The sequence below is a fragment of the Lycium barbarum genome, chromosome 1 (assembly GCF_019175385.1).
Source record: "Lycium barbarum isolate Lr01 chromosome 1, ASM1917538v2, whole genome shotgun sequence".
Classification (NCBI taxonomy): domain Eukaryota; kingdom Viridiplantae; phylum Streptophyta; class Magnoliopsida; order Solanales; family Solanaceae; genus Lycium; species Lycium barbarum.
The window spans coordinates 133,973,731-133,998,780 of record NC_083337.1 but is presented as its reverse complement, the minus strand read 5'-3'; the positions used below and the strand labels follow the sequence as shown (position 1 = coordinate 133,998,780).

At 35.9% G+C, this 25,050-nt stretch overlaps 1 long non-coding RNA gene across 1 annotated transcript; it reads right to left on the bottom strand.

Moving 5' to 3' along the window:
- Positions 1 to 16,157: 16,157 nt before the first annotated feature.
- On the bottom strand, positions 16,158 to 18,047 carry LOC132604378 (uncharacterized). Its single transcript, XR_009568715.1, has 2 exons — positions 17,407 to 18,047; positions 16,158 to 16,396 (listed from the first exon to the last, which is right to left on the bottom strand). It is a non-coding gene; the product is annotated as an uncharacterized LOC132604378 (long non-coding RNA).
- Positions 18,048 to 25,050: the final 7,003 nt, after the last annotated feature.

The window sequence follows — 25,050 nt, the reverse complement described above, 5'->3', positions numbered from 1 at the left end:
GACTCAAATCTTGGTTAATTTAGCGTCTAATGATGTCATAATCTCTTGAACATTTTGGCAAATCACCATTCCAAGTTTGAATTTTGAAATTTTATAGCCAAACATTGATTTTGAAATAAAGTGAAAAATTATTCCGGAAAAAAATGAATAATTCTCATGGCCAAACGGATTTGTTCAAGGTTACTGTTATTCATATGTAGGCGTCTTAATTTAATGAAAACAATTAGGTCTAAGCAATTAACTTTGCTGAGTATTGTTGTACACTTCAAATATCTAATCTCTAAGGTTCTGTTTTACTTTTCGTCTTTCTCTTTGACTTTTTCATTCCTTTGAAAATATATTCCATGTGAGACAAAATTAGAAGGGAAAGGGCCTGATTTACCCCTCTACTTTGGGAAAAGGTTCATATTTATTTCTCGTTATACTATCAGTTCATTTATACCCCTACCGTTATAATAGTTGAAACATTTGCTCCTATTTTTAACCCCCTGCCCTGATAGTATAACGGGGGTAAATATGAACCTTTTCCCAAAGTAGAGGGGTAAATCAGGCCCTTTTCCCTTTGATTGCCGATTCTTCTATTTTTAGATAACGTTGCAGGTTTCCTAACTAGTTCTGATTTGCTAAAAAAACAATATACACAATAATTTTATGCAAAAGTAAGACATTGCTTCATTCAAAAGAAGGTTTTACAATGGACATATTATAACAACAATTTATCCAAACGAGGGCATTACATTACATTCATCCAAACAAAGGCATTTAAAACAACTTCATGATAATATTTTTCAAGTTACATCAAAAACATAAATACTAGTCTCGTAAGGGCAATCACTTCATCATTGGAGCTGTAATGAAACCCACGAAAAGTGCCAATGAAACTATAATTACCATCCACATCTTTGTTACTTTGTCTTCCAAAGTTGACCCATTTATGTTTTTGGTGTAACTTAAAAAATATTATCATGAAGTTGTTTTAAATGCCTTTGTTTGGATGAATGTAATGTAATGCCCTCGTTTGGATAAATTGTTGTTATAATATGTCCATTGTAAAACCTTCTTTTGGATGAAGCAATGTCTTACTTTTGCATAAAATTATTGTGTATATTGTTCTTTTAGCAAATCAGAACTAGTTAGGAAATCAGAACTAGTTAGGAAACCTGCAACGTTATCTAAAAATAGAAGAATCGGCAATCAAAGGGAAAAGGGCCTGATTTACCCCTCTACTTTAGGAACACCCCCGTTATACTATCAGGGACAGGGGGTTAAAAATAGGGGCAAATGTTTCAACTATTGTAACGATAAGAGTATAAATGGGCTGATAGTATAACGGGGGGGTAAATATAAACCTTTTCCCAAAGTAGAAGGGTAAATCAGGCCCTTTTCCCAAATTATAATTACAATTAACATGTTTCCTTTTTTTAAAACTAGTATTAGTACCCGCGCGATGCGCGGACAGTATTAAAAAAAAAGAATCATAAAAAAGAGATGAACAAATAACTTAAATATACAAATTTAAAGTAGAGAATAATATAAGGGTCAAGATCTATCTCAACATCCCTTTCAATTGATAATATTCAATGTGGCGGAGGAGCCAAAAACAGAAGTAAAATAATTCAAGATCCTAATTTTAGCAAATGGGATTCCATTGTTACGTTCTTAATCAATAACTCCTTGTTTGATAATCTCCGCATAATTTCATATACATATTAATAGTATTAATATCCCTTATGGAGCCTACAGTTGCGAAACTTCTTATCTAATCTTATTACCATAATTTTTTAGGTAGAAAAAAAAGTAATAAAAAGGTCAGAAGAATCTAAAGCTACGAAAGCCAGTATGCATATACCACCATCAGGTCCTTCCCTCTTGCTTTTTTTGAAAAGTACTTAAAAAAAAAAAAGCGTTTTTTAAAATAAGTTGATTTTAGAAGTTTGGTCAAATAACCTGTTTGGCCAAGCTTCTAAAATCAGCTTATTTTAAAAAGTATTTTTTTAAAAAGTACTTTTCAAAAAAGCACTTTTGGTGAAAAACAGTTTGTGTTTGACCAATTAATTAAAAAAACACTTTTGAGCAGTCATTAGTGTTTGGTCAAACTTTTAAAAAATGCTGTATTTTTCTTAAAAGTACTTTTCAAAAAAGTGTTTTTATTTGTATTTTTCTCAAAAGTACTTTTCAAAAAAGTGTTTTTGGGCAAAAGCTGTTTTTTAGCTTCTGAAAAACTGCTTCTGCTACTACCCAAAAACACTTATTTTTTTTCAAAAGCTTGGCCAAACACCTCACTTTTTTTCAAATAAGCATTTATTAAAAATATAAGTACTTTTGGGGGATATAAGTTTGGTCAAACAGGCTATTAGTTTTTTAAAAAAAAAAATTCTTTTCCACAAATCTATTACTAATAATTCAATTATTAAAACAAAATACTAAAACTTGATAGTTAAAACTGGATAGAAAAAATGATGAGATCCCGTTGAACTTCAATATGCTAAAATTTGGCAGTAGCCCAATCTCCTTGTGATCTTCTTACTCCTCTGCATCAACCGCTGCAAAATCTTAAAAGAATAAAGCAAATTCAATTGTAAAAAGTAAAATATAAACTCAAATAATTGAAGTAACAAACAAATAGGTGCAAAATAAAAGCTAAAATTAATAGAAGAATGACGGGCTAGAGTCTTTCTATAGTTAAAACATGTGCATTAATTATGCAATCAAAATTGTACGTGGCTGCCAAAAGAAAGCAACTACCTTGCTTGTTAATGCCTACACTTGGTATTGTACATGAAACACAACGAAAAAATAAAACTATCTTAATGTAACTGCTTGAATTAAGTGCAAAAGGTGATAAATTTCAGTAGGAAGAGCAAACATTTCACCTATCCAATAATATTTAGGATATACGTGAAAATCAAAAATAAAAGAAGTTGCTAAGAGTACCTCGATAGTTTTAGCACATCGTTTCTTTGCAATAGAAGTAGTCCTAAATTATAAAACCTACACAGATATAAATAAATATATAGTATATAAAAGTAAAACGTTACAAACGTTGTGTAAAATGTATGATTTGAGGGGATAAAATAGAGAAGGAAAGAAGATGAAAAAGTGGAGTATTTAAGAGTCAATCTAGAAGATTTCATCTTTCAATTCAAATTCAAATTCAAATTCTTAATCTCAATGCAAAATATTTTTTATTAGAATATTTTCTCTACATAGATAGAAGGAAAAGATATAGGAAACGGAAATTGATATTTATTTCTATAATTTTGGTCCACCAAAGTCATAAAGATTGTTGAGTTGATTTTGCTAGTAGCACCGTATCGTCTTAATTTTAGGAAGGATAATCATTTGATTAGTTTAAAAAGGGCAGCTATCTTTAAATTCAATCTAAATTCGATTTTCTTTTACCTCAATTCAAAATTTTACATCTTTCAATTCTAATTAAAATTTTCTTATCTCAATTCAAATATTATCTTTCAGTATTTTTTTATTATAATATTTATTATTTTTGTCCTATAATTGCCAAGTGACTTTTTAATAGCTTGCTATTTGTGTTAAACATAATGCAAATTAATCTCCGTTTATATATAGATATAATTTATTTACTTTAATTTATTTTTACATTTATTATAAATTCAAAAGAATGGAGTGTGTAAAACTTTTTATTGAATTTCAATTTTGTACAGATTTGATAATTGATGCAAGTAAAAGTAAAACTACTGTGCAACTCCAAAAGATGCATAATTAATCTAATACTAATTTAAAAAAAAAGAAAAAAAAAGATACGTATCAAGGCAAATATAATAGTAGATATTTTTCATTAAATAATTAATAGTATGTATATTCAATATTTATGGAAAAGATCTAAAAAGTAAAGTAATATATTTATATTAAATTTCAATTATTTTAATAATTCCCATTGAATGTGGGATTTTGTTTATTTCTTCAATCAAATCCTCCAAAATAGATAAGTACAAATTAGCTTTAAATAATGTCAATTAATTTTTTTTTTAATTCTATAATATAATATTATATCTTACCTTTTAAAGTAGTATTCTTGAAAAAATTCTCTCTCTATAGACTTCTATCTCTTTTGGGCGTACGTTAAGTGGTTCAACTAACGTGTGCCACTGCCGGCATGGCAAAGGGCCGGCAAAAGAGGGCGGCGAACAAGATCCAACTGTCAGATCCTCCGCTGGCCAAGGTGAATCCTCGTGCTAGAAGATATGGGGAAGCAGTTGTCACTGAAGAACAGACAAAAACAAATACGACAATAGTAGGGGAAAGCTCTGTTAGTAGGTTGCAGGCAGAGCTGGTGAAATTGGGAGCTACAGTTACGCCACCGAGTACGATGCTCTCTAAGGGGAAGACAAATAGTGGTTCATCGAGTGCTAGGATTGCCCTAGGAACAGATCCACACATGGTGAAGCAAAATACTGATCCTCAAAAGGGGAACCCAAATGTCACATCAACTCCTATCAGTGGGCAACAGAGAACAAGAGACACGGCGAGCACTGCTAATGTGAACCCAGATGCAAATATGGGTCAACCACTGGAGCAATTCCCCCAATTGGGTGCACAAGGGAAGACCCAAAACCCCGTACCAAAGGAGGGCAAAAACTGGGCGAATTTGTTCACCGGTAATAAGCTGACTTCTAAGGGTGTAGGCCTTCAGTTTATACCACCTATAGTCAAAGATGGTGTAAAACTGGTGAAATTGGATAGAGCTGAGGTTGATAAAGGAACAAAACTATGGAAAGATGCAATGATATTATACGTTGTGGGAGACTCACCGACTATTGGGGCTGTGTCTAGATTTCTAGGGCAATAGAGTTTCAAGGTTAAACCTGTGATCTACTACCATAACGATGGGTATTTTGTCATCAAATTCCTATGTGCTACTGACAGGGAGAAAATAATGATATCCGGCCCCCATATAATGAATAGCAAGCCTGTGATTGTTAAGCCTTGGTGTGCTAATTTCAATTTCAGCAAAGAGATCTTGAAAACTATTCCATTATGGGTGATGTTTCCAAGTCTCCCTTTGAACTGCTGGAATATTGAGTCCTTGAGTAGGATATCTAGTGGATTAGGTACACCTCTCTGTGCTGATGATTGCACATCTACAATGGCGAGAATCTCTTTTGCTAGGGTGCTTGTCGAAATGGATATCACTGTACCTCTCCCCATGGCGATAAAGGTGATAGATCCTGATGGAGCCATTTTTGAACAATGTATTGATTATGAATGGTGGCCTCAATATTTCCCCACTTGTTGCCAAATTGGGCATATTTGTAATGTCAACCCGCCTAAACAACCAAAACCGAACCACTCTAAACAGCCCAGAAAGGACCCAAAAAAGATTCAGCAGCAATGGCTGAACAAGGAGGGACAAGGTAAGGTACCAGAAGAACCACTAGCACCTGCATCTAACGCAAAGGAGGGTACGGAAAATCAAAATGAGAAGAGTGAAGGATGGGAACAGAGGCAGGGAAAGTATGCTGGTAAGCAACCTATTACTCGACCACAGGAAGAGGAGGAAACTGATGCTAACTGCTTTAGCCCTCTACAAGAGGCTAACTTTCAACAATTTTTCCAAGTTGCCTTGGAACTGGTGGAAAAAGGCCAAAGTAGTAGCCATGGGGGTGGTAGGCCCCCTGACCCCCCAAAAATTATGTGATGATAGTTTCCTCATGGAATGTGAGGGGCTTTAATAAGCAGTTCAAGCATAAGGAACTGCCAAAAATAATAAAGAAGGAAAATATAGTGGTACTAGCAATCACAGAACAGAGGGTCACAAGGCAAAAAGCGCCTGGCATTATCAGGAAGGCATTCCCTCAATGGAGTTGGTTTGGCAATTATGGTTCCACTGATAGGGGAAGAATACGGATGGTATGGGATCACACAAAAGTGGACCCATCTATCCTCAGTTCTAGCACCCAAGCAGTCCACTGCTCCATCGAGAAGAAAAATGACTCTCTAGCCATGCTATTTACTGTAGTATATGGCTTGTATACTATTGCAGATAGGAAAGATTTGTGGAGAAGCATTGAAAGCCTACAACCCAATATTCAGAGTCCATGGCTGATCATGGGAGATTTTAATGCTATCCTTAGCCAGGATGATAGGTTGGGTAGTCAGGTCCAGGATGCAGAAGTTAGAGATTTTGCAGAAATGTTGGATACTACGGGGTTGACAGTCCTCAGGACTGTGGGAAGGTTTTACACGTGGACAAACTCTCATGTACATAGTAGAATTGACAGAGCGCTATTCAATTCTACATGGATGAACCTATGGCCACATTTGGAAGTTGAAGCAAAAGATCCACACTTCTCTGATCATTGTCTGATGAGTGTCACTATAGAACCACCAGCTGCAAAACAGGCTAGTCCCTTCAGGTTCCTCAACCACTTGAGCAAACATAAAGAGTTCTTCACCATAGTAACAGCCACTTGGGCACAACAAGTGAAAGGAACCTATATGATTAAGGTTTGGAATAAGTTAAAGAAGATGAAGGAATCAATGAAGCAATTGAACCATAGAGAATATTCAAAAGTGGAACAAAGGATCCTGACCACCAGACAACAACTACAGGAGGTTCATGAACAACTGAGGGATTGCTATGATGATCAAGATCTATATATCCAAGAAAGGGGTCTAAAGCAAGATCTTGAGAAATGGATTATGGTTGAAGAGAGTATTCTTAGACAGAAGTCTAGAATACAGTGGTTGAAGCTAGGGGATACTAATTCATCTTTCTTTCATGCTAGTATAAAGAATAGAGTGGCTCAGAATCATATTACAAAGCTGGTGTCTGATCAGGGGGAGGTACTTCAAACTGTAGAGGGCATTGAGAAAGAAGTGATTGAATTCTATAAAAAGCTATTGGGCATTTGTGCTGATCAGTTACCAGCTATTAATCCAGCCATTATGCAACACGGTCCTATACTAAATAGAGATCAACAAAAGTTTCTGATAGCCCCAGTTACAAGTGCAGAAGTTCTCTTGGCATTGAAGGATATTGCTGACCTCAAAGCACCCGGCTGTGATGGATTCAATGCCCACTTTTTTAAGAAGACATGGCCAGTAGTTGGTACTGATATATCAGATGTTGTTCTACAGTTTTTTAAAACTACTTGGATGTTCAAGGCTATTAATTGCACCACTGTCACACTAGTGCCAAAGGTACAACATCCCACCTCTATAAAGCAATTCAGACCAATATCTTGTTGTACTATCCTTTATAAGATAATTTCCAAGATATTGACTAAGAGGATGCCGAATGTAATTGACTGCCTAGTTGACCACGGACAAGCTGCCTTTGTTCCTGGCAGAACCATCACTGATAATATTCTTTTAAGCCATGAACTTGTAAAGGGGTACAATAGAAAAGGGATATCTCTTAGATGTATGCTCAAGATTGACATGCAAAAAGCTTACGATTCTGTTGAATGGCCATTTCTAGAACAGGTCTTGATTAATTTAAATTTCCCTACTGGGTTTGTGGGATGGGTTATGACTTGCGTCAGATCAATGTCCTATTCTATAATGATAAATGGCAAGCCATCCCCTCTATTTGCAGCAAAGAAAGGATTGAGACAAGGGGACCCTCTCTTCCCCTTTCTCTTTGTTTTGGCTATGGAGTATTTGAGTAGACTAATGAGGAGATTGGGAGAAAACCCAAACTTTAACTTCCATCCAAAATGTGCTAGATTGAATCTTATTCAGCTTGGGTTTGCAGATGATTTGCTTTTGTTTTGTAGAGGGGATGTAACATCTGTCCAGCACTTGTATGAACAGTTTCAGTGCTTTTCCAAAGCTTCTGGTTTGATTGCTAACCAGGCCAAGAGCTCTCTCTATTGTGGGGGTGTTTCTCCTGAAGTTCAACAAGAAATTCTAAAGGTACTGGGGTTTGCTAAAGGTGAGTTGCCGATAAGGTATTTGGGAGTACCTCTGAGTACAAAAAGAGTCTCAATAGTCCAATGTCAACCTTTGATTGAAAAAATATTAGGCAGGATCAAGTCATGGACCTCAAAATTCCTATCCTATGCTGGTAGGGCCCAACTAATCAAGTCAGTCCTATTCTCCATTCAGGTGTTCTGGGCTCAAATGTTTGTGCTCCCAAAGAAGGTGATTAAAGTTATTGAAGCTACATGTAGAAGTTTCCTATGGACAGGAGGGGCAGAACTGTCCAAAAAGGCTCTAGTAGCCTGGGATAGGATATGTCAACCTGAATCTGCTGGAGGACTCAACATACTGGACATACGAACATGGAATAAGGCTGCAATTATCAAACTTCTTTGGAACATCTGTCAAAAGAAGGACAAGTTGTGGGTAAAGTGGATCCACTGCTACTATGGTAGGAATAGGGACCTGATAGAGGATGTGCCTAAACAGGCATCTTGGATTGTTCAAAAAATCTTGAATGCATCAAAGTATGTTGAAGCTACTGGAAGCACCATGGCTGAGCTCTACAACTTGGACCAGTTCTCAATTAACCTTTCCTACCTTAAGCTCAGAGGCGACTTTCAGAAAGTAGAATGGAGAAGGCTAGTGTGTAACAACCTTGGTGCACCTAGATGGATCTTCATACTTAGGCTGGCTGCTCTCAAGAAGCTTTACACCAGGGATAGACTACTAAAATGGGGGATGAGTGTTGACCCTATGTGTCCACTATGTAAGGTAACTGCTGAATGTCATTCCCACCTGTTCTTCGATTGTACAGTCTCTGCCCAAGTGTGGCAAAAACTCCTTATATGGTGTGGGCTTGCTAGGATGCCTAGGAGCTGGGAATATGAACTAACATGGGCCACTGCATATGCCAAAGGAAGAAGTGCTAAGGCTGAAATTTACAGAAACTTGCTGCAACTGTTTACTATCTATGGAGGGAAAGAAACATGAGAGTGTTTCAACAACAACAACAACAACCAGTGGACAGAATTGTCAAATTGATTATCCAGGAGGTTTATTCTAGAGGAAACTGTCAGGAAAGATTAGTAAGATGGTTAGAGAGGCATAACTACTATCCTACCTAAAGAGATGTGGTGTTATGCTTCTTAAAATAGCTGATGATGTATTGTGGTAGGTCATTGCGACTCTGTATTTGCTCTGTGAGTAGTGAGTAGGTGAGCAACAGGTAGAGCAGTAGATGACTGATGTACTGGGGCTCTCTGTCCAGCACTCAGAATTTTCACCTGTACTTCAAAGGTTCACTTTGGTTTATAAAAATGTTTATTTACCAAAAAAAAAAAAGTAGTATTCTTGACTATAAATTAGATCCAAGAATATCAATTAACTATATGTCTTCAATTACATCCAACAAATTAGGTGAGTACATTTAATAATGTCAATTAATTTCTTTTTAAAATTATTTCAAATAGAATTTGTTGCCAAGTGGCTTGTTCATATCACACCACTTGGCTTAATATTAAGCTAGACTATCCTCCTATTATTATAATATAGATTTACCTTAGGAATATCTTCATATTTTAAAGACAAATTAAAAAGGTATTTTCTTTAGAAATCTTCGGAACTGAAAATAATTTGATTTCTTTCTTAAAAAGGTATTTTCCCACTTTTGTTAAAGTTAATTTTATTTAACAATTCAAGAAAATAATGATTCTTTCTTCAAAATGTATTTTCCTGTTTTATTTACGTTGGGAATTTTAAGAGTTCTTTTTATTTTCCTTAGGAAGGCTTTCCTTAAGAGTTAATGCCTCCACAACCAACTTGTAGGTCAAACGTAAAGTTGGTGTCTCATAAGAGGTTTTATTCTTCTATTTTCTTTACTGTATTTTTAAGTTCTCTTTGTTTTTAATTTCAAGCAGAGAGAATTAAGGATGAACATAGTTCCCATGTCAGGAGATCGTAGTAGAAGACATCAATATAACATTCAGAGAAAGACAACCAAGGTGAAACAATCATTTATTCTGATCATGTAACAGGGTGCATATTTCCTTTCTTCTTACTATTTACATCAACCAAGATAAAGATGATGCTTTTAATGATTTCTTCTCCCCAAAATCTTATCTTTCTTGTCATGTTTCTACAAAATTCAATCTTGATTTACCTTCTGTTACGCTTGACAATATTAGTACCATATGTTTCAATTCTGAAATATATATATATATATATTGTGACCTTTTGTCTTTGTACTCTTGTTCAGCAAAATAACAAATGCTATTCGAGTCACGTAGTGAAGGAGGATAGACTTAGCAGATGAATGTCTTGTATCAATTATTTCTCAGTTAACATTGAGAGAAGTAGCACTCACAAGTTGCCTGTCAAGTCGATGGCGGGACCTTTGGATGTACGTCACACGTCTCAATTTTAACGTTACAGAGTTTACTGACGAGGACGCACGCTTTTATCCAAGTTTATGCAGAAAGGAAGGATTAAGTAACATGAGTTGGATTAATCATGTTTTGGATTCTCACAAGGGTGATTTTACTTCAAAAGAATTTAGTCTCTTTTCCTTTTGATACTAGTTTTAAATGTGAAATTGATAAGTAGATAAAGTTTGCATCATCAAAGAAAGTCAAAAGCCTTAAAATAGTTTTCTCAGTCAATTGCAGGGAGGGCATCCTATACACCTTTCCCCCTTCAGTACTTTCTGGATTTGAGACTCTCAAAGTGCTAGCTTTAAATGCGGTTGACGTTGATAATCAAGTGGTCAACTTTTTCCTCTCCAGATGTCACTTTCTTGAACAGTTATCTATTCAATGTTCTAAGCTACTAAAAGATGTAAAAATAGTTGGTCCTTTCTTCAAGTGGAAACATTTGGAGATATGTTATTGCCCTATATATTCCCTGGAGATACGTAATGTCAATCTTGTCTCTTTTACATACAGGGGATGGGAAATAACAAACTTGATTCTTGAGAATGTTACTTCAGTTCATAAAATTGATATCAAAGGCACTATGTGTGAATCTGTATCTCAACTTGTTCACAAGATCACGACCAATTTCACTCAACTGGTAATGCTTTCAATTGAAAACAAATTAAAGGAAAGCTCTACATGTTGCCCTGAATTTTCACTCCTCTCTTTCTGTTGGATATATACTTTGCAGGATGTTCCTCTTGTTCTTGCTTCTTTTGATGATTCTTTTCCAAAATTCGACAATCTCAAAGTGCTTTCGTTGAGACTTGACTAACGCGTGAAGTACATTTCTATTAAAAGTTGCTCCACTTCTGGAGCTATCTCCATAAGTTCACAATCGAGGTATTAGTTTAATCTTATTATCTTATCCTCTATGCAAACTAATTTAAGACAATATTTGTATGTTTGTAATTCAGGCTGCTTCAAGAGGCCAAAGTAATGAATTTACATTGTTTGAGAATTAATGCAATTATATATATAATTATCCCTTTTACCTTTTTAGCTCAAAAGGGATAATGCGAGGTTCTCTAAGAATAAGGAGGGGGAAAGCATTTACAGGAAATACGTGAAATGTTCCCATGAACATCTCAAAGAGGTTATATATAGAGGTTATCTCGGCGATACAAATGATTTGGAACTTACAACTTACCTTTTTTAAAATACTTTCGTACTTGAGAAACTCATTATTGATCCTCGCATTATTCTAACATCATATTCATCGAAAAACTGCAAAATGGAACGAAGAGTAAGAGGTCGGGCTAGGCGACAACTTGAAGGAAAAGTTCCCAAAGGAGTCAAGTTGATCATCTTTTAATCAATTACTATTATTCTCTTAAAATTGACTTATTATTATAGGCTTCCATCAAGTATCTTTGTTTTTATTTTCCTTTTTATATCCAGCATTATTCTTATTTGTTCAAGAAACACTAGTTGTTCAATGGGTTTTGAGAGCTAATACAGTCGAAGTGGTGATTCTTAAACTTATGAACTGGGCAAATACAAAAGGCAATTAATGTCCTTTAGCTTGTGGAAATTTGAGTATTCATAGAAATACTATCTGATGATTTAACTTGTGAATGTCGATCATTAATTTTACGGATTCCGTCCAACCTGTGGGTTCATGTCCTTTTGTATTTCAGTGTTTTTTTTTTTTAATTCAGTACTACGTACGTATAGTATGATAGCATCCATGTTCATCATTTATTGAAACTTGCATTTCGCCAAAATTTTGACTATAGTCGAGGCAATTGAATCAAAAAGGTGTGGGGCTCGATGGATGCGTTTCGTAGCAGTGGTCGAGGAACCGCCATAGCAGGTACGTCCCAGGGAACAGAAGACCGCTACAGCGGTCGATGCGAGATAGTTCCGCTTAAGTACTTTATTTCGGGATTTAATCCCAATTTTTCACCAAACTTTCTTCTAAGCCATCCCTTGGGAGAATTCTGGGCAAAGTGCATAGATAATTCAACAAGTTAACCTTTCTAATCCTTCCTTTTGTTATCTTTTCTACAAATTAATTCCTCACCGTTAGGTTTGACCCCATGATGATAACAAACATGGAGCTCTTGAATTGGGAATATAAAGGCAGGGATAGTCAACTATAGCATCTAGATTTCTGCGCATTATTTATTTTGACTCTCGTTATTGAAATTCGTGCTACTTCTAGACTTCTCCGTCATGGTCTCTGGATTTGGAAGCAAGAGATGAAGACTTCGTGATTGTTCGTGGCACCTGCTCGGCCTTGAGGTAGGTTATGATTTACTTGAGTTAGACTTTGATTAGTGGGTCGTATATATGTTATAGAATTGACGGAAGAAAGCATGATTAGGTCTTCGGACACGGAGTTCGGTTGGACCTTAGATATATTGGTATTTATTGTTGAATTACATGGGCTTGTTGCCATTGAGTGAGTAGTTGAACCAAGGTGAATAATTGTTATGCTTGAGGGGATAGAGTTGCGTTTATGTTCTTAGAGCGATTAAGTTAGAAGGTGGGGATTCGCATACATACTAAGTTGATCATTGTAGAGCTTGTTGTACTTTTGGGCGGGGTGACTCGTGTAGTAATTGCATGTGTCTACATTATGACTTGTGGCATGATGCCTATGATCTTGATATTGATAATGTTGATTGATCATGTTTCATATTTGCTGATGAACTGGAATTACGTAAGATACACATTGTGGCGAGAGAGGGGGTGATGATGTGTCCTAGTTAAGGGCTCGTGATCTGTGGTCAGTTCCGGAGCAAGTGGTACGTGGACACCATAGATCCCCTGCAGGTCATTGCTATTTGGACAAACAATACCATCTAGCATGTGTGTAAGGATGCGATACTAACTCGGGTTGCATTGCATTTTACTTACTTCCATTCGTGTGATAAAGATGATGCTCGTCTTGGTTGCATTACATTGAATCGTGACTCATTCTAGTTATTTCATACTTAATTTGTCCTTATTGTTGAGCGATTGTATTTACGTGTAACTTCATGGCTCCATTGACTCATGAGGGAAGGTGGTGTTGGAGTGATTCCATTTAGCGTGAATCAAGTTGGGGAGTACGGGTGAGATACCGCCATTGGTTGTATTGTTTTCCCTTAGTTTTACTTGCAGTTATCAGTTTTACTTGCAGTTGATAAGTGGTTATTAGCTAATGTCCGATGTGGGCTGTCGTGTTTTTGTGTCTAATTGTCAAATTATGAGTCTGTTAAATTAAGGAGGAAAAAGGTAAGAATTAGTGTTCCCACTTAGTGTCGGTTGATATGGAGGCTGGGGTATGTCCTTTATAAATTGTTGTGGTTTAGCTGGTCCAGGAGTCTGTCTTTAATGTAACTGTTGTTGTCTGTTGGTCCTTAATTACTTCCTAGTGTTGCGTTGACATGGTAATGGAATATAAGCATGTTTAGGTCCGAACTGTTGAGTATGGATAGGATTTAAAAAGGGTGTACAACTGTACCTAGTTGTTTATTCTGATTGATTTTATATTGTATTGCGTAAACTAATCATAGTCGGCCTATGATACTTACCAGTACGTGTGGTGTACTGATACTACTCTTGCTACATCCTTTTCGAGTGTAGATGTATTTTCAAGCTATTGCTGAAGGTTTCATAGATCAGAGTGGCAGACATCTTTCTACAGCTCCTATGCATCTCGTTTCAAGGCAAAAGTTGTGTCGTTTTATTTTAAGTTTATTCCTCGGTATTGTAGAAGCTCTTGTATACGTCTAGACTAGGTCCCGAGAAATTTTAAGCTCTAATTTTATAAAGAGTGTCACTTATGTGTTCTCACTTAATGTTTATGATTATCAATTATTGAACGGAAAAATGAGTTTCAATAATGGGTTGGTTAGTGAGGATTAGCCTACTAGGAGGTAATCAGGTAGGTGCCCGCACGATCCGTAATTTGGGTCGTGACATATACCTTCCTGTGTATAGAAAGAGAAGTAAATTGCTTAACGATACTGGTTTACAGATTCCATCCATCCGTTGTATTAACCACACTCCATGTGCTAAAGACCTCCGAAGCAAATACAATATTAACAAGTGACCAATAAGTTATACACTGACACTATAAAAAAAATAGTATTATACAACTTAGTATTCTTGGTTCAGCTAATGGCCTAATCCTATTTCCAATAATTGTCCAACTGAACAGAAATATCAACAAAAGAAATAAAACTGTACAATCCAAATGTACATGGCTTCCAAACTAAAAACTTAGCACAAACTTATACTTCTTCTACGTCATTCGTAAGATTCTCAACTTCATATTCCAGTTATCCTCTTCGATTAGTTTACGTCAACTTCCCTTACAAGGAGAGCTCTATGACATTATATTTGAAACTAATTGTCCATCTTAATTTCAAAACTAACTTTTCCTTTTTTCTTATACTTCTTTAAAATCTTGTGCTTTTGCATATTTCCCCATGCAATATCAATCAATACATTGTTTATCTCACATTCAATAGTTGCAGGCACTCAATGCATTGTTTATCTCAATACTAGCAGTACCTAAAAAGTAATATTCAGTCCCTAAATGTGACCTCATCCCATTCAACTCCTTTTTCTTTTCTGATAAGGTCAATTTCAACTCATATTGTAATAACATGGCCCATTAAGACCACTTCCCTTCTTTCTGACATGAATCTAATTCACTACTCAATGTTTCTTTATCATGAATAAATCACTTTCTAATAGGGCTGGACATAAATACCGAAAACTGAAAAACCAGACCCAATCGAACCGAACTTTAAGAAACCGAAACCGAAAGAACCAAACCGAACTAATTTGATTCGGTGTTTGGTGTTCACCTTCAAAAAACCGAAACCGAAATAGCCGAATTGAACTTTGATGAAACCGAACCGAAGAACCGAAATTTATACATTACCCCAAAAAATTAAAATAGTCCAGACCCATTAAGTTTAAACCCAAAAAAACTCAATTGTAATAAACTCTCTTTTGCTTTTGTATTCCTAATTTTTCACTTCAGTTGAGAAAATCAAATATCCTTAACAAAAAGAGTTGACTAGAATGTGTCTTTAGGATTAATGTATGTCCTTTATATGTTTTTTTAATTATTCTTATTGTATGTATATAACACCTAGTAATCCTATATTATGGTTATGATTTTCTGTTATTGTATATCCTGTTTGTTTGATTTTGATTTTAATTTGTTAGTTTTATATTTTGTTGCTTTTGAGAATATGAAATAGTGTAAATGGAATCGCTTCTAATATCATATCGAAAAAATCAAATTCAAAAAACCGAAACCGAACCGAACCTAACTTCAAAAAACCGAAACCGAAAGAACCGAACCGAACTAGTTTGGTTCGGTGTTCGGTGTCCACCTTCAAAAAACCGAAACCGAAATAGCCAAATCAAAATTTGATAAAACCGAACCGAAGAACCGAACATCCACCCCTACTTTCTAGTACTTATGAATGCCATAAATAATGGCAGTTCATTCAACGATTGCCATATAATGATATTAGATAAAATTCCAGATATGTTCATGAAAGCCTCACTGTAGTATCACCTCCCCAACTCATCTAATTTCAAGAACTATCAATACTCTATTATGTAATCTAACAATCTTGAATTAGATATTCTTATTCAAATAATGACAGAGCACATAATTTATGCATTTCAAGTAATACTGACCCATAGAAGGCTTATCAAAAACTCATAATATATATCACTTCACACTCATAATCAAGAATGATTGTTCCCATCAGTTTAATTTCTTGTGCTACTTCATTTTCTAAAATTAAAATAGAGGCTACACAATTAGAAAAGGCCCGATATATATTTTATTTCTCATCAAGAAAGCAAAGTATATATATGGCATACATAGCCTTTTATTTCTTAAGGTACATATATGGCATTACTAACTCTTTTCACTATATTCACCTCTATGTCAAATGTGTAGACGAACATGATCCAAGAAAGGAACAAAATATAGAAATGAAAAACAAATGTTTAGTTCATCACTTAGTAAACATGCATCCTCCGTCTCAGTCCAATCACTGTTCAAAAAAAGTTGTGCATAGGTTAAAATGATATATGTAGTGTCGCAATGTTGGTGTCGGTTATTGCTAAATAACTCATTTAGAAAGTTCTATCTCAAATCTAGTGAAATCCAACAGAAGGTCTCATTCATTACAAAGTTAAAGATTTTAAATTTCAGAAACTAAAAGATGCCATCTATTAGTATTAATTTCTGAAACTAAAAGCTACCATCTATTATAATCATCAGTATTGTGTAATTTACTGTTTAAATTTTCAGTTTTCCGTTTCAATGACACACATATAGCACCACAGTATTTTATGTATCATTACTACGTAATAAGAGATAGTCACATTACTGAGTCATAAAATTCCATTACCAACAGTAAAAACACACTTTATCTATAACTGAAGTTTAGAATTGAATATAAGATCAAGTTGCAGCAGAGAATCCTACTTCCGTCTCAAGCTTTACCAAAATAGTGCAACTTTGAAGAGTCACTGAATCAGGAATCGAATTATATTGCTATTTACATCATCTTTACGGGTTTAATTAAACTTGAACACTTGTAATTTACATTGCAGTTGAAAGAATAACAGAATGCTGAGACTTGAAACTATTGCTTTCAACAAGCTAACGTAGGAAGATACAATGACTTATTTTTTGACACAAAAGAAGCCTTGGGCATCAGTTAACATGGTAGGTTTTGACGCTGCAATAGGCACATTATTCCATTTTCAAAATGGTAATGAATGAATTTCTTGTAATCAGAAATGAAGAATCAGATGTATCTAATTTCTAACCAGCCTAGAGGAAGAATAACATCAAACACAATATCTATGTGAAACATTTTATCATACACCTAATAGGCTTTCCCTCTAGAAGCAAATAACAAATGAACCAGACTTGATGAAAAATAATTAAATGAATCAGAGACGGATGCTACTCGAAGCGCAGCAAAGAGCATGAGCAAACCAGAATACACATTAAGCCATAAAATAATAAGTAACAGATCAGATAGAAATTTACCTTGTAGGAAGAATTTTCGACATTCAGTAAACAGATAATGAGATAAATATAATCTACAAGACAAAACATTCTCAGGAAAGGACGAAATCTTCCAGTTAATACTTATGAAGCAATAAAAAATATTGAAAACAAATCGTTGGAAGGGTATGGGAGAGATTAAAATCTCATGACCAAACTCTGTTTGCTTTCTCTAATTGATGGGTGTTCGAATGGAAAGATTTGTCTGATAGAATGAGACTCAGAGTTTGAGGGAGGATTGTTTTTTATTGGGGCCAGTGTAATTAGAAAAGAGAGGGAAATGAAAACATATAGGGTTTGCTTTTGGAGGGAAGATATAAAATTAAAAGTGGACTCTTTTGGTGTATATTTTTTAAGTTGTCGGTAAAGACGTTTTTATTTTTCTTGGCTAATGTATATTTGTCGGTACTACTTTAATTTTTAAAACAGATTAACGGCAATTAGCTTATTGCCATTAAATAATAGTCGCTAAAGATCTTTTTTATAGTAGTTTCCTCAAAGGTTAGCAAAGAAAGCGGATGATGGAAAATTCATCAAGTTCATCGAAAAGTTAAAACAACTCTCAATCAACATTCCATTGGTAGAAGCCCTCGAGCAAATGTCGGGCTATGCTAAATTTATGAAAGACCTTGTTACCAAGAAGAGACAAACTAGCTTCGAGACGGTGGATGTTACGCATCATTGTAGCTCAATTGTCACAAAGGCTTTAGTACAAAAGAAAGAAGACTCGGGGCCTTTACTATTCCATGTACCATTGGGTATATAAATTTGCTAAGGCATTGTGTGACCTTGGTACAAGCATCAACTTGATGCCGCTTGCAATATTCAACAAGTTGGGCTTGGGCACTCCCCGACCCACAACAATGCGGCTACTAATGGCGGATCGAACCGTAATTAGGCCGGTGGGAATCCTTTTTGATGTACTTGTAAAGGTGGATCGATTCATATTTCTGGCTAATTTTGTTATCTTGGACTGTGAAGTGGATTTTGAAGTCCCCATCATTTTGGGAAGACCATTCTTAGCCATGGGTCTCTCTCTTGCTGATTCGAAAGGGGTGACCTAAAATTCCGAATGAACAATGAGGAAATCACTTTCCATGTGTGCAAATCAATAAAGCAACCGACGGATATGAATGTGGTGTCGGTGATTGATACAATTGATGAAGCTGTATAGACTACAATTGAGCAAGAATATGTCACTGAGGTATTGGTGGCGGTGTTGATGAATTATGATGGGGAAAACTACGAAGGTTTTGAGGAGACGGTAAATGCCTTGGTAGGGTTAGGGGTCTTACAATTACAATCCCAAGAAACTTGATCTTGACTGAGAAAACCGAGAAAATCCTCCCACAAAGCCATCGATCATTGAACCACCTACATTGGAGTTCAAACCTCTCCTTTCACACTTGAGCTATGAGTTTCTTGGTCAAAACAATACCTTACCTGTCATTGTTTCCGCCCATTTGACCGAAGCAAAAATTGAGAAGTTGTTGGTGATATTGCGGAGGTTTAAGAGGGCCATCGGTTGGTCTATTGCAGATATCTAAGGAGTTTCTCCTAGCATTTGTACTCACAAAATTCAACTTAATGAGAAATGTGTGCCAAGTGTTGAACACCAAAGAAGGTTAAATCCTCTCATGCAAGAAGTGGTCAAGAAAGAAATTATCAAGTGGTTAGATGCCAGAGTGGTTTATCCAATCTCAGATAGTTCGTGGGTATATCTGGTGCAATATGTGCCTAAAAAGGGAGGTATAACTGTTGTTGATAATGAGAAAAATGAATTGATTCTAACACGCACAGTTTCCAGTTGGAGAGTTCGCATGGATTACCGGAAGCTAAATCATTGGACCAAGGGAGATCACTCCCCAATGCCTTTCATGGACCAAAGGCTTGATAGGCTTGCAATGAGGGCTTTCTGTTGCTTCTTAGACGACTATTTGGGGTACAACCAAATCCCATTGCTCCCAAAGATCAAGACAAGACCACTTTCAGTTGTCCCTATGGGACTTTTGCCTTCAAGTGGATGCCCTTTGGTTTGTACAATGCCCCCGCAATATTCTAACGGTGTATGATGTCTATTTTTTCCGACATGGTTGAGGAGTCCATTAAAATCTTCATGGACGACTTTTCCATAGTTGGATATTCTTTTGATCATTGCTTGGACAATCTAGCCCAAATCTTGAAGAGATGTGAGGAAACAAACTTGATTCTCAATTGGTTCTTAAATGTCACTTTATGGTGAAGGAGGTATCGTGCTTGGCCACAAGATTTCGGAGATGGGTACTATAGAGATTGACAAAGCAGAAATTGAAGTTATCTCAAAGCTTCCTCCTTCTATTACCGTAAAGGTGTCCGTGTTAGCATGATATTATGAATATTGGAAACATAAATAGAGATACTCTAGATATATGAAAATATACTTAGAGATATTTTATATTTACTGTAGAATATTATGTAGCATTAACTAGAGAATATTACGTTGAATATTTGGTAGGATTTACATTAAGTGTAGGATATTTTGTTTCCTTTTATCTCTTATTCGTCTTGTGTATTTGTAGTCTGATGTATTAGATCAACAAATTGAGATAGTCATTCTTTAGTTTCTCTCTTATTTTTCTCTGTTCTTGACATGGTATCGGAGCGTCCTCGCTTTGATTCATAGAGTCCTTGATCTGTGGTTTACTTTCAATTTTTTTTTTTTTGAAAGTCTTTTTTGTCTTCTTGTTGGTCAACAGTTAGTCCTAAACACTTAAGGCTCTTGGTCTTGGTCATTCAAGCTATTTTTTTCGTTTCAATTTGGTTTGTGATTTTTGGTATTCAAAAACATGACATCAGTTTGAGTCCTTTAATGTTCGTTTCACTGGAAAAAAAAAATTACTTGGGAATTTTAGTTTCAACTATTTGTCACTGGAAAAGAATTGTGGGGACATATAGATGGAAGTGATCCTGCTCCTACTAATCCTGCAAAGTTAAATCAATGGAAGGTCAAAGATGCTCGGGTGATGACATGGATTTTAGGGTCAATTGATCCTCTTATTGTCTTTAATCTCAAGCCATACAAGATTGCAAAGGCCATGTGAGATTATTTACAAAAGGTTTACAACTAAGACAATAGCGCAAGACGCTTTCAGTTAGAGCATGAAATTGCTAATTATTGTCAAGGAGATCTCTCTGTTCAAGATTATCATTCTGGATTTCAGAACTTATGGGCTAAATTTACCGATATTGTTTATGCTAAAATACCTGCTGAATCTCTATAATTCAGGCAGTTCATGAGCAAAGCAAGGGAGATCAGTTTTTGATGAAATTGCGAACTGATTTTGAGAGTGTTCGCTCTAACTTGATGAATCATGACCCGTCTCCCTCCTTGGATGTCTGTTTTAGGGAATTACTTCGTGAAGAGCAGCATCTTCTCACACAAAACACTTTCTAGAAAGAAAATGTTGCCACTGTTGCATTTGCTGCTCAAGGAAAAGGAAAGGGCAGAGATATGAGCAAAACTCAATGCTACAGTTGCAAGCAATATGGTCATATTGCTAGCAATTATGGTAAGAAGTTCTGCAATTATTGTAATCAACATGGGCATATTATCAAAGAGTGTCCCACATGTCCTCAAAATCATAGGACTAATGCTTTTCAAGCTGGGATAAATGGTTCCACTTCTGATACGTCATCTCCAACTGGAACTAACAACCAATTTGCTTCTCCAGCAGCAGGACAAGTTCTTACTCCTGAAATGGTACAACAAATGACCGTGTCAGCCTTTTCTGCTTTGGGGCTACAAGGTAACGATATTAAATCTAATTTTTGGCTTGTTGATTCTGGTGCTTCAAATCATATGACCAACTCAACTAATATGCTACAAAATGTTCGTGAGTATCTCGGTCCATCACAAATTCAGGTTGCCAATGGTAGTAGTTTGCCCATTACCAAGGCTGGGGATATTACTAAAATTTTCAAGAATGTTTTTGTATCACCAAAGCTCTCCATTAGTCTTATTTCTGTTGGCCAATTGGTAGATAACAATTGTGATGTGAATTTTTCTCGTAATGGTTGCTTTGTGCAGGATCAGGTGTCGGGGACGATAATCGTGAAGGGGACTAAAGTTGGCAGATTGTTTCCTATATGTTTTTCCATTCCTCGTGTTCTATCTTTTGCTTGCACTTCGATAGCCAATAAAACTGAGGTCTGGCATAAGCGTCTAGGACATCCAAATTCTACTGTGTTGTCTCATTTATCAAATTCTGGTTTATTGGGAAATAAAAATCAATTTTCAGCTACTTCCTTTGATTGTTCTACTTGTAAATTAGGCAAAAGTAAAACTCTTCCTTTTCCTAATTTTGGTAGTCGTGCTACAAAGTGTTTTGATGTCATTCATAGTGATGTTTGGGGCATTTCACCAATTATTTCTCATGCTCATTTCAAGTACTTTGTGACATTCATAGATGATCATAGTCGATTTACATGGGTGTATTTTCTCCGTTCCAAATTTGAGGTACTTTCCATATTCAAGACATTTTTGGCTTACATTGAGACTCAATTTTTTACATGCATCAAAATATTAAGATCTGATTCTGGTAGAAAATATATATCTTATGAATTCAACAACTTCTTGCTTGACAAAGGCATCGTTCCACAACGCTCTTGCCCATAGACGCCACAACAAAATGGGTTGTGAACGTAAAAGTCATCACCTTTTGGATGTCGCTCGTACTTTATTGATTGAGTCATCTATCCCATCTAAATACTGGTTTGAAGCATTGTCTACTGCTGTCTATTTAATTAATAGGTTGTCATCTAAAATGTTAAATTTTGATTCTCCATTTTATTGTCTTTATCACCAAAATCCTAGATATGATAATTTTCATGCATTTGGTTGTGTTTGTTTTGTGCATCTTTCTCCTTCTCAACGTAATAAACTTTCTGCTTAGTACTAAATGTGCTTTTATGGGTTATAGTACTTCACAAAAAGGGTTTATTTGCTATGATCCAAGTTCTAACAAATTTCGTGTTTCTAGAAATGTGATTTTCTTTGAGAATCAGTATTTCTTTCCTACTGATGTTGAGTCATCTTCTGTTTCTCCTCTACTTCCTACTTTTGAGGATTTGTCATCTACTCCTAATCGGTTCAAACCTGGATTTGTGTATGAATGGCGTCAACCAACTTTAACCCGTCCCGAGACTAATCCGCCACCTGAGACTGCACCACAACCAGAATCTGAGATTTCATCAAGGCCTGCTTCTCTTGAGCCTACTCGGCGATCTACCAGAGAACGAAATACTCCTAAGTGGTATGGTTTTTCTTCTACTTTATCCACCATTTCTATTCCAACTTGTTACTCACAAGCTTCCAAGCATGCATGTTGGCAGAAAGTAATGGAGGAAGAAATTTGGCTCTTAAAGAAAATAACACATGGGGACATTGTTTCATGTCCTTCAAATGTCCGGCCAATTGGATGTAAATCTCGCTTGGTTGTTCTTGGTAACAAACAGGAGTACGGTGTGGATTATAAGGAGACCTTTGCAACAGTAGCAAAAATGACTACGGTGCGAACTATTATTGTCGTTGCTGCCTCACAAAAGTGGCCTCTTTATATGAAACCTCCACCTGGTTTGTTTTCATCACCAACATCAGATGTTCGCAAGTTGAAGCGATCTTTGTATGGATTAAAACAAGCTCCCAGAGCTTGGTTTGACAAGTTTCGATCTACTTTGCTATAATTCTCTTTTAAGCAGAATAAATATGACTCGTCTTTGTTTCTTCAGAAAACATCTACAGGTTGTGTTCTTCTTTTGGTATATGTAGATGATATTATTATCAAAGGAACTGATGCTTCATTAATCACTAGCATCCAACAACAACTTAAGGATTCTTTTCATATGAAAGATCTTGGTACTCTTACATATTTTTTGGTATTGGAAGTTCATTATGATTCTTTAGGTGTGTTCTTATAGGATTTAATTTCTTTGGCTGGTCTTCAAGAATCTTCCTCTGTAGATACTCCATTGGAATTAATGTAAAGTATTAATGTGAGGAAGGAGATCTTCTGCCTGATCCAACTTTGTTTCGACAATTAGTTGGGAGCCTAAATTATCTTACCATTACTCGGCCTGATATCTCTTTTGCAGTCCAACAAGTGAGTCAATTTATGAAGGCTCCCCGCTATCTGCATTTGGTGGTTGTTCGTCGCATCATTCGATATCTCTTGGGAACATCTACTCGTGGATTATTCTTTCCTAGTGGTTCTCCTATTCGGCTTAATGCTTTCAGCGATTCTGATTGGGTTGGATGTCCTCGTCGTTCAGTCACTTGTTGGTGCACGTTTCTTGGAGAGTCCTTGATATCTTGGAAGGGTAAGAAGCAAGACCGTGTGTCAAAATCTTCAATAGGACTGAATATCAAGCCATGTCCACTGCTTGCTCCGAGGTTGTTTGGCTTCGTGGATTACTTGCTGAGATTGGATTTCCTCAATCTAATCCTACTTCTTTCCATGCTGATAATACAAGTGCCATTTAGATTGCAACTAATCTTGTTTATCATGAGAGGACCAAACACATCGAAGTAGACTGTCATTATATACGAGAAGTTGTAGATAATGGTGTCATTACTCTTCCACACGTTTCTAGTGATCTTCAAATAGCTGATGCATTTATAAAATCCATGGCACGACGACGTCATCAGTTTCTAGTAGGAAAATTGATTCTTTTTTATCCACCAGCATCAATTTGGGGGGGATGTTAGCATGATATTATGAATATTGGAAACATAAATAGAGATGCTCTAGATATATGAAAATATACTTAGAGATATTTTATATTTATTGTAGAATATTGTGTAGCATTAACTAGAGAATATTACGTTGAATATTTGGTAGGATTTACATTAAGTGTAGGATATGTTGTTTCCTTTTATCTCTTATTCGTCTTGTGTATAAATTACCTATGTAGTCTGATGTATTAGATCAACAAATTCAGATAGTCATTCTTCAGTTTCTCTCTTGTTTTTCTCTGTTCTTGACAGTCCGGAGCTTTTTGGGTCATGCCGAGTTTTATAGAAGGTCCGTTAAAGACTTCTCCAAAGTGGAAAATCCATTGTGCAAGTTGTTGGAAAAAGAGTCCAAGTTTGTGTTCGATGATGCATGCCTCACGACATTTGAATGTCTTAAAGAAAAACTCACTTCTGCTCCGATTATTGTTGCTCTGGATTGGTCAAAACCATTTGAACTTATGTGTGATGCAAGTGGTGTTGCTCTGGGGGCCTTGCTTGGGCAAAGGCTAGAGAAGATTTTTCACCCCATCTATTATGCAAGTAAGACTCTTAATGGGGCTCAAATGAATTACACCATCGCCGAACAAGACTCAAAGGCACTATGTGTGAATCTGTATCCCAACTTGTTCGCAAGATCACGACCAATTTCACTCTATTGGTAATGCTTTGAATTGAACCTGCCTCCTATTTTCGGTCGCAGGTAAGCAATTCTTCTACAGAGAAACAAATTAAAGGAAAGCTCTACAGGTTGCCCTGAATTTTCACTCCTCTCTGTCTGTTTGATATATACTTTGCAGGATGTTCCTCTTGTTCTGGCTTCTTTTGATGATTCTTTTCCAAAATTTGACAATCTCAAA